Source organism: Oncorhynchus nerka, linkage group LG5, assembly GCF_034236695.1.
Source record: "Oncorhynchus nerka isolate Pitt River linkage group LG5, Oner_Uvic_2.0, whole genome shotgun sequence".
Taxonomy (NCBI): Eukaryota; Metazoa; Chordata; class Actinopteri; order Salmoniformes; family Salmonidae; genus Oncorhynchus; species Oncorhynchus nerka.
In genome coordinates this window covers 63,305,649-63,319,743 of record NC_088400.1, presented here as the reverse complement: position 1 = coordinate 63,319,743, position 14,095 = coordinate 63,305,649, and the positions used below count along the sequence as shown (strand labels likewise).

General features: G+C 41.5%; 29 non-coding genes across 29 annotated transcripts; all 29 read right to left on the bottom strand.

The window, feature by feature from the left end:
* Nucleotides 1-454: 454 nt before the first annotated feature.
* trnal-cag (transfer RNA leucine (anticodon CAG)) lies at nucleotides 455-537 on the bottom strand. Its single transcript has one exon. It is a non-coding gene; the product is annotated as a tRNA-Leu (tRNA).
* Nucleotides 538-1,074: 537 nt separating this feature from the next.
* Nucleotides 1,075-1,157, bottom strand: trnal-cag (transfer RNA leucine (anticodon CAG)). The gene has a single exon. It is a non-coding gene; the product is annotated as a tRNA-Leu (tRNA).
* Nucleotides 1,158-1,300: 143 nt separating this feature from the next.
* Nucleotides 1,301-1,383, bottom strand: trnal-cag (transfer RNA leucine (anticodon CAG)). Its single transcript has one exon. It is a non-coding gene; the product is annotated as a tRNA-Leu (tRNA).
* A 1,253-nt stretch (nucleotides 1,384-2,636) lies between these two features.
* Nucleotides 2,637-2,719, bottom strand: trnal-cag (transfer RNA leucine (anticodon CAG)). Its single transcript has one exon. It is a non-coding gene; the product is annotated as a tRNA-Leu (tRNA).
* Nucleotides 2,720-2,862: 143 nt separating this feature from the next.
* trnal-cag (transfer RNA leucine (anticodon CAG)) lies at nucleotides 2,863-2,945 on the bottom strand. Its single transcript has one exon. It is a non-coding gene; the product is annotated as a tRNA-Leu (tRNA).
* Nucleotides 2,946-3,481: 536 nt separating this feature from the next.
* On the bottom strand, nucleotides 3,482-3,564 carry trnal-cag (transfer RNA leucine (anticodon CAG)). Its single transcript has one exon. It is a non-coding gene; the product is annotated as a tRNA-Leu (tRNA).
* Nucleotides 3,565-3,707: 143 nt separating this feature from the next.
* Nucleotides 3,708-3,790, bottom strand: trnal-cag (transfer RNA leucine (anticodon CAG)). The gene has a single exon. It is a non-coding gene; the product is annotated as a tRNA-Leu (tRNA).
* Nucleotides 3,791-4,321: 531 nt separating this feature from the next.
* trnal-cag (transfer RNA leucine (anticodon CAG)) lies at nucleotides 4,322-4,404 on the bottom strand. Its single transcript has one exon. It is a non-coding gene; the product is annotated as a tRNA-Leu (tRNA).
* Nucleotides 4,405-4,547: 143 nt separating this feature from the next.
* Nucleotides 4,548-4,630, bottom strand: trnal-cag (transfer RNA leucine (anticodon CAG)). Its single transcript has one exon. It is a non-coding gene; the product is annotated as a tRNA-Leu (tRNA).
* A 530-nt stretch (nucleotides 4,631-5,160) lies between these two features.
* On the bottom strand, nucleotides 5,161-5,243 carry trnal-cag (transfer RNA leucine (anticodon CAG)). The gene has a single exon. It is a non-coding gene; the product is annotated as a tRNA-Leu (tRNA).
* A 143-nt stretch (nucleotides 5,244-5,386) lies between these two features.
* trnal-cag (transfer RNA leucine (anticodon CAG)) lies at nucleotides 5,387-5,469 on the bottom strand. The gene has a single exon. It is a non-coding gene; the product is annotated as a tRNA-Leu (tRNA).
* Nucleotides 5,470-5,998: 529 nt separating this feature from the next.
* trnal-cag (transfer RNA leucine (anticodon CAG)) lies at nucleotides 5,999-6,081 on the bottom strand. The gene has a single exon. It is a non-coding gene; the product is annotated as a tRNA-Leu (tRNA).
* A 143-nt stretch (nucleotides 6,082-6,224) lies between these two features.
* Nucleotides 6,225-6,307, bottom strand: trnal-cag (transfer RNA leucine (anticodon CAG)). Its single transcript has one exon. It is a non-coding gene; the product is annotated as a tRNA-Leu (tRNA).
* A 143-nt stretch (nucleotides 6,308-6,450) lies between these two features.
* On the bottom strand, nucleotides 6,451-6,533 carry trnal-cag (transfer RNA leucine (anticodon CAG)). Its single transcript has one exon. It is a non-coding gene; the product is annotated as a tRNA-Leu (tRNA).
* A 530-nt stretch (nucleotides 6,534-7,063) lies between these two features.
* Nucleotides 7,064-7,146, bottom strand: trnal-cag (transfer RNA leucine (anticodon CAG)). The gene has a single exon. It is a non-coding gene; the product is annotated as a tRNA-Leu (tRNA).
* Nucleotides 7,147-7,289: 143 nt separating this feature from the next.
* On the bottom strand, nucleotides 7,290-7,372 carry trnal-cag (transfer RNA leucine (anticodon CAG)). The gene has a single exon. It is a non-coding gene; the product is annotated as a tRNA-Leu (tRNA).
* A 530-nt stretch (nucleotides 7,373-7,902) lies between these two features.
* Nucleotides 7,903-7,985, bottom strand: trnal-cag (transfer RNA leucine (anticodon CAG)). The gene has a single exon. It is a non-coding gene; the product is annotated as a tRNA-Leu (tRNA).
* Nucleotides 7,986-8,128: 143 nt separating this feature from the next.
* On the bottom strand, nucleotides 8,129-8,211 carry trnal-cag (transfer RNA leucine (anticodon CAG)). Its single transcript has one exon. It is a non-coding gene; the product is annotated as a tRNA-Leu (tRNA).
* A 531-nt stretch (nucleotides 8,212-8,742) lies between these two features.
* Nucleotides 8,743-8,825, bottom strand: trnal-cag (transfer RNA leucine (anticodon CAG)). The gene has a single exon. It is a non-coding gene; the product is annotated as a tRNA-Leu (tRNA).
* A 143-nt stretch (nucleotides 8,826-8,968) lies between these two features.
* trnal-cag (transfer RNA leucine (anticodon CAG)) lies at nucleotides 8,969-9,051 on the bottom strand. The gene has a single exon. It is a non-coding gene; the product is annotated as a tRNA-Leu (tRNA).
* A 528-nt stretch (nucleotides 9,052-9,579) lies between these two features.
* trnal-cag (transfer RNA leucine (anticodon CAG)) lies at nucleotides 9,580-9,662 on the bottom strand. The gene has a single exon. It is a non-coding gene; the product is annotated as a tRNA-Leu (tRNA).
* A 143-nt stretch (nucleotides 9,663-9,805) lies between these two features.
* Nucleotides 9,806-9,888, bottom strand: trnal-cag (transfer RNA leucine (anticodon CAG)). The gene has a single exon. It is a non-coding gene; the product is annotated as a tRNA-Leu (tRNA).
* Nucleotides 9,889-10,419: 531 nt separating this feature from the next.
* Nucleotides 10,420-10,502, bottom strand: trnal-cag (transfer RNA leucine (anticodon CAG)). The gene has a single exon. It is a non-coding gene; the product is annotated as a tRNA-Leu (tRNA).
* A 141-nt stretch (nucleotides 10,503-10,643) lies between these two features.
* On the bottom strand, nucleotides 10,644-10,726 carry trnal-cag (transfer RNA leucine (anticodon CAG)). The gene has a single exon. It is a non-coding gene; the product is annotated as a tRNA-Leu (tRNA).
* Nucleotides 10,727-11,254: 528 nt separating this feature from the next.
* trnal-cag (transfer RNA leucine (anticodon CAG)) lies at nucleotides 11,255-11,337 on the bottom strand. Its single transcript has one exon. It is a non-coding gene; the product is annotated as a tRNA-Leu (tRNA).
* A 754-nt stretch (nucleotides 11,338-12,091) lies between these two features.
* On the bottom strand, nucleotides 12,092-12,174 carry trnal-cag (transfer RNA leucine (anticodon CAG)). Its single transcript has one exon. It is a non-coding gene; the product is annotated as a tRNA-Leu (tRNA).
* Nucleotides 12,175-12,317: 143 nt separating this feature from the next.
* Nucleotides 12,318-12,400, bottom strand: trnal-cag (transfer RNA leucine (anticodon CAG)). Its single transcript has one exon. It is a non-coding gene; the product is annotated as a tRNA-Leu (tRNA).
* A 531-nt stretch (nucleotides 12,401-12,931) lies between these two features.
* Nucleotides 12,932-13,014, bottom strand: trnal-cag (transfer RNA leucine (anticodon CAG)). Its single transcript has one exon. It is a non-coding gene; the product is annotated as a tRNA-Leu (tRNA).
* A 141-nt stretch (nucleotides 13,015-13,155) lies between these two features.
* On the bottom strand, nucleotides 13,156-13,238 carry trnal-cag (transfer RNA leucine (anticodon CAG)). Its single transcript has one exon. It is a non-coding gene; the product is annotated as a tRNA-Leu (tRNA).
* Nucleotides 13,239-14,095: the final 857 nt, after the last annotated feature.

Below are 14,095 nucleotides of genomic sequence, written 5' to 3'. Positions count from 1 at the left end.
CATTCTGAAATAAATGATAAAATCTCAGATAAGACCGAAAAATGTTGGAAGTATTCAGGGTCAACTCCACATGTCAAAATGGGGGAGTCTTAGCAAATGGCTTAATGGTTATTTTTGACATTTGGGGGGTTTAACAAGGGTCTCACCCTTTTGTTATTCTGTTTGTGGCCCGCCTGTGAAATTCGTGCAATTCTCTTTCAACCTCTAGTCAACTAGCTGTTAAAAATATGTCAGAAGTGGGATTGAACCCACGCCTCCAGGGGAGACTGCGACCTGAACGCAGCGCCTTAGACCGCTCGGCCATCCTGACTGTTAAAAGCTGTTTTTGCAGAATGTTAAAAATACGATAGTTATTCACTGCTCATGTTAACTGGATGTAATTTCCTTTATCTTAAGACATTTATTTGTCAACTGGTTATTGCAAAGCAGTATGACATGCAGGTTTTAAAAAGTATGTCAGAAGTGGGATTCGAACCCACGCCTCCAGGGGAGACTGCGACCTGAACGCAGCGCCTTAGACCGCTCGGCCATCCTGACTGTTAAAAACTGGATTTGGTGTCGGGATAAAGCGTACTGGCTAAAAGTAGATAAAGGTTCGGCCTCCTGAGATCACCACAAGGACCAGTAAATGCACAATACTGACTTGCACTTTCAACATCAAATAGTCATTGGTTTTTATCAATTAAAAACTCCTGTCATTGATTTATCTTCAATATGTCCATCAATGGGAAAAGCCTAGTAAATCGTCATTGATTGAGCGTTAAAGTGGCCTCAGAATATGGCCATTCTGAAATAAATGATAAAATACCTCAGATAAGACCGAAAAAGTGTCTGGAAGTATCAGCAACCATCAGGGTGAGAGTGACAACACGTCCACATGTCAAAATGGGGGGAGTCTTAGCAAATGGCTTAATGGTTATTTTTAACGCAATCGTGTTTTATTTTTTATTTTTTTTTTTTTATTTGGGGGGTTTAACAAGGGGTCTCACCCTTTTGTTATTTGCCTGTTTGTGGCCCGCCTGTGAAATTCGTGCAATTCTCTTTCAACCTCTAGTCAACTAGCTGTTAAAAATATGTCAGAAGTGGGATTCGAACCCACGCCTCCAGGGGAGACTGCGACCTGAACGCAGCGCCTTAGACCGCTCGGCCATCCTGACTGTTAAAAGCTGTTTTTGCAGAATGTTAAAAATACGATAGTTATTCACAGCTCATGTTAACTGGACGTAATTTCCTTTATCTTAAGACATTTATTTGTCAACTGGTTATTGCAAAGCAGTATGACATGCAGGTTTTAAAAGTATGTCAGAAGTGGGATTCGAACCCACGCCTCCAGGGGAGACTGCGACCTGAACGCAGCGCCTTAGACCGCTCGGCCATCCTGACTGTTAAAAACTGGATTTGGTGTCGGGATAAAGCGTACTGGCTAAAAGTAGATAAAGGTTCGGCCTCCTGAGATCACCACAAGGACCAGTAAATGCACAATACTGACTTGCACTTTCAACATCAAATAGTCATTGGTTTTTATCAATTAAAAACTCCTGTCATTGATTTATCTTCAATATGTCCATCAATGGGAAAAGCCTAGTAAATCGTCATTGATTGAGCGTTAAAGTGGCCTCAGAATATGGCCATTCTGAAATAAATGATAAAATACCTCAGATAAGACCGAAAAAGTGTCTGGAAGTATCAGCAACCATCAGGGTGAGAGTGACAACACGTCCACATGTCAAAATGGGGGGAGTCTTAGCAAATGGCTTAATGGTTATTTTTAACGCAATCGTGTTTTATTTTTTTATTTTTATTTGGGGGTTTAACAAGGGGTCTCACCCTTTTGTTATTTGCCTGTTTGTGGCCCGCCTGTGAAATTGACTGTTAAAAGCTGTTTTTGCAGAATGCAATTCTCTTTCAACCTCTAGTCAACTAGCTGTTAAAAATATGTCAGAAGTGGGATTCGAACCCACGCCTCCAGGGGAGACTGCGACCTGAACGCAGCGCCTGAACGCATCCTGCGCCTTAGTTATTCACAGCTCATGTTAACTGGGCCATCCTGACTGTTAAAAGCTGGAGGTTTTTTGGTGTCGGGATAAAGCGCCTTAGACCGCTGCCATCCTGCTGTTAAAAACTGGATTTGGTGTAGATAAAGGTTCTAAAAGTAGATAAAGGGCCTCCTGAGATCACCACAAGGACCAGTAAATGCACAATACTGACTTGCACTTTCAACATCAAATAGTCATTGGTTTTTATCAATTAAAAACTCCTGTCATTGATTTATCTTCAATATGTCCATCAATGGGAAAAGCCTAGTAAATCGTCATTGATTGAGCGTTAAAGTGGCCTCAGAATATGGCCATTCTGAAATAAATGATAAAATACCTCAGATAAGACCGAAAAAGTGTCTGGAAGTATCAGCAACCATCAGGGTGAGAGTGACAACACGTCCACATGTCAAAATGGGGGGAGTCTTAGCAAATGGCTTAATGGTTATTTTTAACGCAATCGTGTTTTATTTTTTTTTTATTTTTTATTTGGGGGGTTTAACAAGGGGTCTCACCCTTTTGTTATTTGCCTGTTTGTGGCCCGCCTGTGAAATTCGTGCAATTCTCTTTCAACCTCTAGTCAACTAGCTGTTAAAAATATGTCAGAAGTGGGATTCGAACCCACGCCTCCAGGGGAGACTGCGACCTGAACGCAGCGCCTTAGACCGCTCGGCCATCCTGACTGTTAAAAGCTGTTTTTGCAGAATGTTAAAAATACGATAGTTATTCACAGCTCATGTTAACTGGACGTAATTTCCTTTATCTTAAGACATTTATTTGTCAACTGGTTATTGCAAAGCAGTATGACATGCAGGTTTTAAAAGTATGTCAGAAGTGGGATTCGAACCCACGCCTCCAGGGGAGACTGCGACCTGAACGCAGCGCCTTAGACCGCTCGGCCATCCTGACTGTTAAAAACTGGATTTGGTGTCGGGATAAAGCGTACTGGCTAAAAGTAGATAAAGGTTCGGCCTCCTGAGATCACCACAAGGACCAGTAAATGCACAATACTGACTTGCACTTTCAACATCAAATAGTCATTGGTTTTTATCAATTAAAAACTCCTGTCATTGATTTATCTTCAATATGTCCATCAATGGGAAAAGCCTAGTAAATCGTCATTGATTGAGCGTTAAAGTGGCCTCAGAATATGGCCATTCTGAAATAAATGATAAAATACCTCAGATAAGACCGAAAAAGTGTCTGGAAGTATCAGCAACCATCAGGGTGAGAGTGACAACACGTCCACATGTCAAAATGGGGGGAGTCTTAGCAAATGGCTTAATGGTTATTTTTAACGCAATCGTGTTTTATTTTTTTATTTTTTATTTGGGGGGGGGGGTTTAACAAGGGGTCTCACCCTTTTGTTATTTGCCTGTTTGTGGCCCGCCTGTGAAATTCGTGCAATTCTCTTTCAACCTCTAGTCAACTAGCTGTTAAAAATATGTCAGAAGTGGGATTCGAACCCACGCCTCCAGGGGAGACTGCGACCTGAACGCAGCGCCTTAGACCGCTCGGCCATCCTGACTGTTAAAAGCTGTTTTTGCAGAATGTTAAAAATACGATAGTTATTCACAGCTCATGTTAACTGGATGTAATTTCCTTTATCTTAAGACATTTATTTGTCAACTGGTTATTGCAAAGCAGTATGACATGCAGGTTTTAAAAGTATGTCAGAAGTGGGATTCGAACCCACGCCTCCAGGGGAGACTGCGACCTGAACGCAGCGCCTTAGACCGCTCGGCCATCCTGACTGTTAAAAACTGGATTTGGTGTCGGGATAAAGCGTACTGGCTAAAAGTAGATAAAGGTTCGGCCTCCTGAGATCACCACAAGGACCAGTAAATGCACAATACTGACTTGCACTTTCAACATCAAATAGTCATTGGTTTTTATCAATTAAAAACTCCTGTCATTGATTTATCTTCAATATGTCCATCAATGGGAAAAGCCTAGTAAATCGTCATTGATTGAGCGTTAAAGTGGCCTCAGAATATGGCCATTCTGAAATAAATGATAAAATACCTCAGATAAGACCGAAAAAGTGTCTGGAAGTATCAGCAACCATCAGGGTGAGAGTGACAACACGTCCACATGTCAAAATGGGGGGAGTCTTAGCAAATGGCTTAATGGTTATTTTTAACGCAATCGTGTTTTATTTTTTTATTTTTTATTTGGGGGGTTTAACAAGGGGTCTCACCCTTTTGTTATTTGCCTGTTTGTGGCCCGCCTGTGAAATTCGTGCAATTCTCTTTCAACCTCTAGTCAACTAGCTGTTAAAAATATGTCAGAAGTGGGATTCGAACCCACGCCTCCAGGGGAGACTGCGACCTGAACGCAGCGCCTTAGACCGCTCGGCCATCCTGACTGTTAAAAGCTGTTTTTGCAGAATGTTAAAAATACGATAGTTATTCACTGCTCATGTTAACTGGATGTAATTTCCTTTATCTTAAGACATTTATTTGTCAACTGGTTATTGCAAAGCAGTATGACATGCAGGTTTTAAAAGTATGTCAGAAGTGGGATTCGAACCCACGCCTCCAGGGGAGACTGCGACCTGAACGCAGCGCCTTAGACCGCTCGGCCATCCTGACTGTTAAAAACTGGATTTGGTGTCGGGATAAAGCGTACTGGCTAAAAGTAGATAAAGGTTCGGCCTCCTGAGATCACCACAAGGACCAGTAAATGCACAATACTGACTTGCACTTTCAACATCAAATAGTCATTGGTTTTTATCAATTAAAAACTCCTGTCATTGATTTATCTTCAATATGTCCATCAATGGGAAAAGCCTAGTAAATCGTCATTGATTGAGCGTTAAAGTGGCCTCAGAATATGGCCATTCTGAAATAAATGATAAAATACCTCAGATAAGACCGAAAAAGTGTCTGGAAGTATCAGCAACCATCAGGGTGAGAGTGACAACACGTCCACATGTCAAAATGGGGGGAGTCTTAGCAAATGGCTTAATGGTTATTTTTAACGCAATCGTGTTTTATTTTTTTTTTTTTATTTGGGGGGTTTAACAAGGGGTCTCACCCTTTTGTTATTTGCCTGTTTGTGGCCCGCCTGTGAAATTCGTGCAATTCTCTTTCAACCTCTAGTCAACTAGCTGTTAAAAATATGTCAGAAGTGGGATTCGAACCCACGCCTCCAGGGGAGACTGCGACCTGAACGCAGCGCCTTAGACCGCTCGGCCATCCTGACTGTTAAAAGCTGTTTTTGCAGAATGTTAAAAATACGATAGTTATTCACTGCTCATGTTAACTGGATGTAATTTCCTTTATCTTAAGACATTTATTTGTCAACTGGTTATTGCAAAGCAGTATGACATGCAGGTTTTAAAAGTATGTCAGAAGTGGGATTCGAACCCACGCCTCCAGGGGAGACTGCGACCTGAACGCAGCGCCTTAGACCGCTCGGCCATCCTGACTGTTAAAAACTGGATTTGGTGTCGGGATAAAGCGTACTGGCTAAAAGTAGATAAAGGTTCGGCCTCCTGAGATCACCACAAGGACCAGTAAATGCACAATACTGACTTGCACTTTCAACATCAAATAGTCATTGGTTTTTATCAATTAAAAACTCCTGTCATTGATTTATCTTCAATATGTCCATCAATGGGAAAAGCCTAGTAAATCGTCATTGATTGAGCGTTAAAGTGGCCTCAGAATATGGCCATTCTGAAATAAATGATAAAATACCTCAGATAAGACCGAAAAAGTGTCTGGAAGTATCAGCAACCATCAGGGTGAGAGTGACAACACGTCCACATGTCAAAATGGGGGGAGTCTTAGCAAATGGCTTAATGGTTATTTTTAACGCAATCGTGTTTTATTTTTTTTTTTTATTTGGGGGGTTTAACAAGGGGTCTCACCCTTTTGTTATTTGCCTGTTTGTGGCCCGCCTGTGAAATTCGTGCAATTCTCTTTCAACCTCTAGTCAACTAGCTGTTAAAAATATGTCAGAAGTGGGATTCGAACCCACGCCTCCAGGGGAGACTGCGACCTGAACGCAGCGCCTTAGACCGCTCGGCCATCCTGACTGTTAAAAGCTGTTTTTGCAGAATGTTAAAAATACGATAGTTATTCACAGCTCATGTTAACTGGACGTAATTTCCTTTATCTTAAGACATTTATTTGTCAACTGGTTATTGCAAAGCAGTATGACATGCAGGTTTTAAAAGTATGTCAGAAGTGGGATTCGAACCCACGCCTCCAGGGGAGACTGCGACCTGAACGCAGCGCCTTAGACCGCTCGGCCATCCTGACTGTTAAAAGCTGTTTTTGCAGAATGTTAAAAATACGATAGTTATTCACAGCTCATGTTAACTGGACGTAATTTCCTTTATCTTAAGACATTTATTTGTCAACTGGTTATTGCAAAGCAGTATGACATGCAGGTTTTAAAAGTATGTCAGAAGTGGGATTCGAACCCACGCCTCCAGGGGAGACTGCGACCTGAACGCAGCGCCTTAGACCGCTCGGCCATCCTGACTGTTAAAAACTGGATTTGGTGTCGGGATAAAGCGTACTGGCTAAAAGTAGATAAAGGTTCGGCCTCCTGAGATCACCACAAGGACCAGTAAATGCACAATACTGACTTGCACTTTCAACATCAAATAGTCATTGGTTTTTATCAATTAAAAACTCCTGTCATTGATTTATCTTCAATATGTCCATCAATGGGAAAAGCCTAGTAAATCGTCATTGATTGAGCGTTAAAGTGGCCTCAGAATATGGCCATTCTGAAATAAATGATAAAATACCTCAGATAAGACCGAAAAAGTGTCTGGAAGTATCAGCAACCATCAGGGTGAGAGTGACAACACGTCCACATGTCAAAATGGGGGGAGTCTTAGCAAATGGCTTAATGGTTATTTTTAACGCAATCGTGTTTTATTTTTTTTTTTTTATTTGGGGGGTTTAACAAGGGGTCTCACCCTTTTGTTATTTGCCTGTTTGTGGCCCGCCTGTGAAATTCGTGCAATTCTCTTTCAACCTCTAGTCAACTAGCTGTTAAAAATATGTCAGAAGTGGGATTCGAACCCACGCCTCCAGGGGAGACTGCGACCTGAACGCAGCGCCTTAGACCGCTCGGCCATCCTGACTGTTAAAAGCTGTTTTTGCAGAATGTTAAAAATACGATAGTTATTCACAGCTCATGTTAACTGGACGTAATTTCCTTTATCTTAAGACATTTATTTGTCAACTGGTTATTGCAAAGCAGTATGACATGCAGGTTTTAAAAGTATGTCAGAAGTGGGATTCGAACCCACGCCTCCAGGGGAGACTGCGACCTGAACGCAGCGCCTTAGACCGCTCGGCCATCCTGACTGTTAAAAACTGGATTTGGTGTCGGGATAAAGCGTACTGGCTAAAAGTAGATAAAGGTTCGGCCTCCTGAGATCACCACAAGGACCAGTAAATGCACAATACTGACTTGCACTTTCAACATCAAATAGTCATTGGTTTTTATCAATTAAAAACTCCTGTCATTGATTTATCTTCAATATGTCCATCAATGGGAAAAGCCTAGTAAATCGTCATTGATTGAGCGTTAAAGTGGCCTCAGAATATGGCCATTCTGAAATAAATGATAAAATACCTCAGATAAGACCGAAAAAGTGTCTGGAAGTATCAGCAACCATCAGGGTGAGAGTGACAACACGTCCACATGTCAAAATGGGGGGAGTCTTAGCAAATGGCTTAATGGTTATTTTTAACGCAATCGTGTTTTATTTTTTATTTTTTATTTGGGGGGTTTAACAAGGGGTCTCACCCTTTTGTTATTTGCCTGTTTGTGGCCCGCCTGTGAAATTCGTGCAATTCTCTTTCAACCTCTAGTCAACTAGCTGTTAAAAATATGTCAGAAGTGGGATTCGAACCCACGCCTCCAGGGGAGACTGCGACCTGAACGCAGCGCCTTAGACCGCTCGGCCATCCTGACTGTTAAAAGCTGTTTTTGCAGAATGTTAAAAATACGATAGTTATTCACAGCTCATGTTAACTGGACGTAATTTCCTTTATCTTAAGACATTTATTTGTCAACTGGTTATTGCAAAGCAGTATGACATGCAGGTTTTAAAAGTATGTCAGAAGTGGGATTCGAACCCACGCCTCCAGGGGAGACTGCGACCTGAACGCAGCGCCTTAGACCGCTCGGCCATCCTGACTGTTAAAAACTGGATTTGGTGTCGGGATAAAGCGTACTGGCTAAAAGTAGATAAAGGTTCGGCCTCCTGAGATCACCACAAGGACCAGTAAATGCACAATACTGACTTGCACTTTCAACATCAAATAGTCATTGGTTTTTATCAATTAAAAACTCCTGTCATTGATTTATCTTCAATATGTCCATCAATGGGAAAAGCCTAGTAAATCGTCATTGATTGAGCGTTAAAGTGGCCTCAGAATATGGCCATTCTGAAATAAATGATAAAATACCTCAGATAAGACCGAAAAAGTGTCTGGAAGTATCAGCAACCATCAGGGTGAGAGTGACAACACGTCCACATGTCAAAATGGGGGGAGTCTTAGCAAATGGCTTAATGGTTATTTTTAACGCAATCGTGTTTTATTTTTTTATTTTTTATTTGGGGGGTTTAACAAGGGGTCTCACCCTTTTGTTATTTGCCTGTTTGTGGCCCGCCTGTGAAATTCGTGCAATTCTCTTTCAACCTCTAGTCAACTAGCTGTTAAAAATATGTCAGAAGTGGGATTCGAACCCACGCCTCCAGGGGAGACTGCGACCTGAACGCAGCGCCTTAGACCGCTCGGCCATCCTGACTGTTAAAAGCTGTTTTTGCAGAATGTTAAAAATACGATAGTTATTCACAGCTCATGTTAACTGGACGTAATTTCCTTTATCTTAAGACATTTATTTGTCAACTGGTTATTGCAAAGCAGTATGACATGCAGGTTTTAAAAGTATGTCAGAAGTGGGATTCGAACCCACGCCTCCAGGGGAGACTGCGACCTGAACGCAGCGCCTTAGACCGCTCGGCCATCCTGACTGTTAAAAACTGGATTTGGTGTCGGGATAAAGCGTACTGGCTAAAAGTAGATAAAGGTTCGGCCTCCTGAGATCACCACAAGGACCAGTAAATGCACAATACTGACTTGCACTTTCAACATCAAATAGTCATTGGTTTTTATCAATTAAAAACTCCTGTCATTGATTTATCTTCAATATGTCCATCAATGGGAAAAGCCTAGTAAATCGTCATTGATTGAGCGTTAAAGTGGCCTCAGAATATGGCCATTCTGAAATAAATGATAAAATACCTCAGATAAGACCGAAAAAGTGTCTGGAAGTATCAGCAACCATCAGGGTGAGAGTGACAACACGTCCACATGTCAAAATGGGGGGAGTCTTAGCAAATGGCTTAATGGTTATTTTTAACGCAATCGTGTTTTTTTTTTATTTTTTATTTGGGGGTTTAACAAGGGGTCTCACCCTTTTGTTATTTGCCTGTTTGTGGCCCGCCTGTGAAATTCGTGCAATTCTCTTTCAACCTCTAGTCAACTAGCTGTTAAAAATATGTCAGAAGTGGGATTCGAACCCACGCCTCCAGGGGAGACTGCGACCTGAACGCAGCGCCTTAGACCGCTCGGCCATCCTGACTGTTAAAAGCTGTTTTTGCAGAATGTTAAAAATACGATAGTTATTCACAGCTCATGTTAACTGGACGTAATTTCCTTTATCTTAAGACATTTATTTGTCAACTGGTTATTGCAAAGCAGTATGACATGCAGGTTTTAAAAGTATGTCAGAAGTGGGATTCGAACCCACGCCTCCAGGGGAGACTGCGACCTGAACGCAGCGCCTTAGACCGCTCGGCCATCCTGACTGTTAAAAACTGGATTTGGTGTCGGGATAAAGCGTACTGGCTAAAAGTAGATAAAGGTTCGGCCTCCTGAGATCACCACAAGGACCAGTAAATGCACAATACTGACTTGCACTTTCAACATCAAATAGTCATTGGTTTTTATCAATTAAAAACTCCTGTCATTGATTTATCTTCAATATGTCCATCAATGGGAAAAGCCTAGTAAATCGTCATTGATTGAGCGTTAAAGTGGCCTCAGAATATGGCCATTCTGAAATAAATGATAAAATACCTCAGATAAGACCGAAAAAGTGTCTGGAAGTATCAGCAACCATCAGGGTGAGAGTGACAACACGTCCACATGTCAAAATGGGGGGAGTCTTAGCAAATGGCTTAATGGTTATTTTTAACGCAATCGTGTTTTATTTTTTTATTTTTTATTTGGGGGGTTTAACAAGGGGTCTCACCCTTTTGTTATTTGCCTGTTTGTGGCCCGCCTGTGAAATTCGTGCAATTCTCTTTCAACCTCTAGTCAACTAGCTGTTAAAAATATGTCAGAAGTGGGATTCGAACCCACGCCTCCAGGGGAGACTGCGACCTGAACGCAGCGCCTTAGACCGCTCGGCCATCCTGACTGTTAAAAGCTGTTTGCAGAATGTTAAAAATACGATAGTTATTCACAGCTCATGTTAACTGGACGTAATTTCCTTTATCTTAAGACATTTATTTGTCAACTGGTTATTGCAAAGCAGTATGACATGCAGGTTTTAAAAGTATGTCAGAAGTGGGATTCGAACCCACGCCTCCAGGGGAGACTGCGACCTGAACGCAGCGCCTTAGACCGCTCGGCCATCCTGACTGTTAAAAACTGGATTTGGTGTCGGGATAAAGCGTACTGGCTAAAAGTAGATAAAGGTTCGGCCTCCTGAGATCACCACAAGGACCAGTAAATGCACAATACTGACTTGCACTTTCAACATCAAATAGTCATTGGTTTTTATCAATTAAAAACTCCTGTCATTGATTTATCTTCAATATGTCCATCAATGGGAAAAGCCTAGTAAATCGTCATTGATTGAGCGTTAAAGTGGCCTCAGAATATGGCCATTCTGAAATAAATGATAAAATACCTCAGATAAGACCGAAAAGTGTCTGGAAGTATCAGCAACCATCAGGGTGAGAGTGACAACACGTCCACATGTCAAAATGGGGGAGTCTTAGCAAATGGCTTAATGGTTATTTTTAACGCAATCGTGTTTTATTTTTTTTTTTTTATTTGGGGGGTTTAACAAGGGGTCTCACCCTTTTGTTATTTGCCTGTTTGTGGCCCGCCTGTGAAATTCGTGCAATTCTCTTTCAACCTCTAGTCAACTAGCTGTTAAAAATATGTCAGAAGTGGGATTCGAACCCACGCCTCCAGGGGAGACTGCGACCTGAACGCAGCGCCTTAGACCGCTCGGCCATCCTGACTGTTAAAAGCTGTTTTTGCAGAATGTTAAAAATACGATAGTTATTCACAGCTCATGTTAACTGGACGTAATTTCCTTTATCTTAAGACATTTATTTGTCAACTGGTTATTGCAAAGCAGTATGACATGCAGGTTTTAAAAGTATGTCAGAAGTGGGATTCGAACCCACGCCTCCAGGGAGACTGCGACCTGAACGCAGCGCCTTAGACCGCTCGGCCATCCTGACTGTTAAAAACTGGATTTGGTGTCGGGATAAAGCGTACTGGCTAAAAGTAGATAAAGGTTCGGCCTCCTGAGATCACCACAAGGACCAGTAAATGCACAATACTGACTTGCACTTTCAACATCAAATAGTCATTGGTTTTTATCAATTAAAAACTCCTGTCATTGATTTATCTTCAATATGTCCATCAATGGGAAAAGCCTAGTAAATCGTCATTGATTGAGCGTTAAAGTGGCCTCAGAATATGGCCATTCTGAAATAAATGATAAAATACCTCAGATAAGACCGAAAAAGTGTCTGGAAGTATCAGCAACCATCAGGGTGAGAGTGACAACACGTCCACATGTCAAAATGGGGGGAGTCTTAGCAAATGGCTTAATGGTTATTTTTAACGCAATCGTGTTTTATTTTTTATTTTTTATTTGGGGGTTTAACAAGGGGTCTCACCCTTTTGTTATTTGCCTGTTTGTGGCCCGCCTGTGAAATTCGTGCAATTCTCTTTCAACCTCTAGTCAACTAGCTGTTAAAAATATGTCAGAAGTGGGATTCGAACCCACGCCTCCAGGGGAGACTGCGACCTGAACGCAGCGCCTTAGACCGCTCGGCCATCCTGACTGTTAAAAGCTGTTTTTGCAGAATGTTAAAAATACGATAGTTATTCACAGCTCATGTTAACTGGACGTAATTTCCTTTATCTTAAGACATTTATTTGTCAACTGGTTATTGCAAAGCAGTATGACATGCAGGTTTTAAAAGTATGTCAGAAGTGGGATTCGAACCCACGCCTCCAGGGGAGACTGCGACCTGAACGCAGCGCCTTAGACCGCTCGGCCATCCTGACTGTTAAAAGCTGGATTTGGTGTCGGGATAAAGCGTACTGGCTAAAAGTAGATAAAGGTTCGGCCTCCTGAGATCACCACAAGGACCAGTAAATGCACAATACTGACTTGCACTTTCAACATCAAATAGTCATTGGTTTTTATCAATTAAAAACTCCTGTCATTGATTTATCTTCAATATGTCCATCAATGGGAAAAGCCTAGTAAATCGTCATTGATTGAGCGTTAAAGTGGCCTCAGAATATGGCCATTCTGATATAAATGATAAAATACCTCAGATAAGACCGAAAAAGTGTCTGGAAGTACCAGCAACCATCAGGGTGAGAGTGACAACACGTCCACATGTCAAAATGGGGGGAGTCTTAGCAAATGGCTTAATGGTTATTTTTAACGGAATCGTGTTTTATTTTTTTATTTTTTATTTGGGGGGTTTAACAAGGGGTCTCACCCTTTTGTTATTTGCCTGTTTGTGGCCCGCCTGTGAAATTCGTGCAATTCTCTTTCAACCTCTAGTCAACTAGCTGTTAAAAATATGTCAGAAGTGGGATTCGAACCCACGCCTCCAGGGGAGACTGCGACCTGAACGCAGCGCCTTAGACCGCTCGGCCATCCTGACTGTTAAAAGCTGTTTTTGCAGAATGTTAAAAATACGATAGTTATTCACAGCTCATGTTAACTGGAAGTAATTTCCTTTATCTTAAGACATTTATTTGTCAACTGGTTATTGCAAAGCATATGACATCAGGTTTTAAAAGTATGTCAGAAGTGGGATTCGAACCCACGCCTCCAGGGGAGACTGCGACCTGAACGCAGCGCCTTAGACCGCTCGGCCATCCTGACTGTTAAAACTGGATTTGGTGTCGGGATAAAGCGTACTGGCTAAAAGTAGATAAAGGTTCGGCCTCCTGAGATCACCACAAGGACCAGTAAATGCACAATACTGATTTGCACTTTCAACATCAAATAGTCATTGGTTTTTTTATCATTGATTTATCTTCAATATGTCCATCAATGGGAAAAGCCTAGTAAATGTCATTGATTTTATGGCTTCAATATGGCCATTCTGATATAAAGACTGAAATTCGTGAACGCCTCAGTCAACCAGCTGTTAAAAATATGTCAGAAGTGGGATTCGGACGCCTCCAGGGAGACTGCGACCTGCCATTCATTCTGACTTGCAAACATTTTTACATGTCCCTTCTCATTCATTCATCTTTATGTGATCTTGTAATCGGACATATATTTTTCAAATTAGATCATTTACAGTGTATCGGGTAAAAGTTTAAATTGACATAGGCTAGGCTACTAATAGTTTCCTCTCACTCAGCCAACTCCAAAGAAAGAGAAATGAATAATTTATCCTGGTTTCGTCAGCCCAGGGTGCATATACACCATCTCACCACTAGGATTAGCTAAAGGAACAATGGAACTACTATTATAAACAATTAGCAAGCTCTTTCTTACCATAAATAATACTGATTGATGTTTATATATTCGTACTATGTACCGATATTTTATATTTCCGTTCTTGTGAACAAGTATGATCATTAGGCGTATCCTTAAGATCAAATATCTATTTAAAAATTATAATAAAACTGAAATAATCACTAAAACTTGCAAACATTTCGATTCTAAATTGGGTGTGTGTATTTTGTGTGTGTGTATTGTGGTGGGCGTGTGCCCTGTCACGGATCACA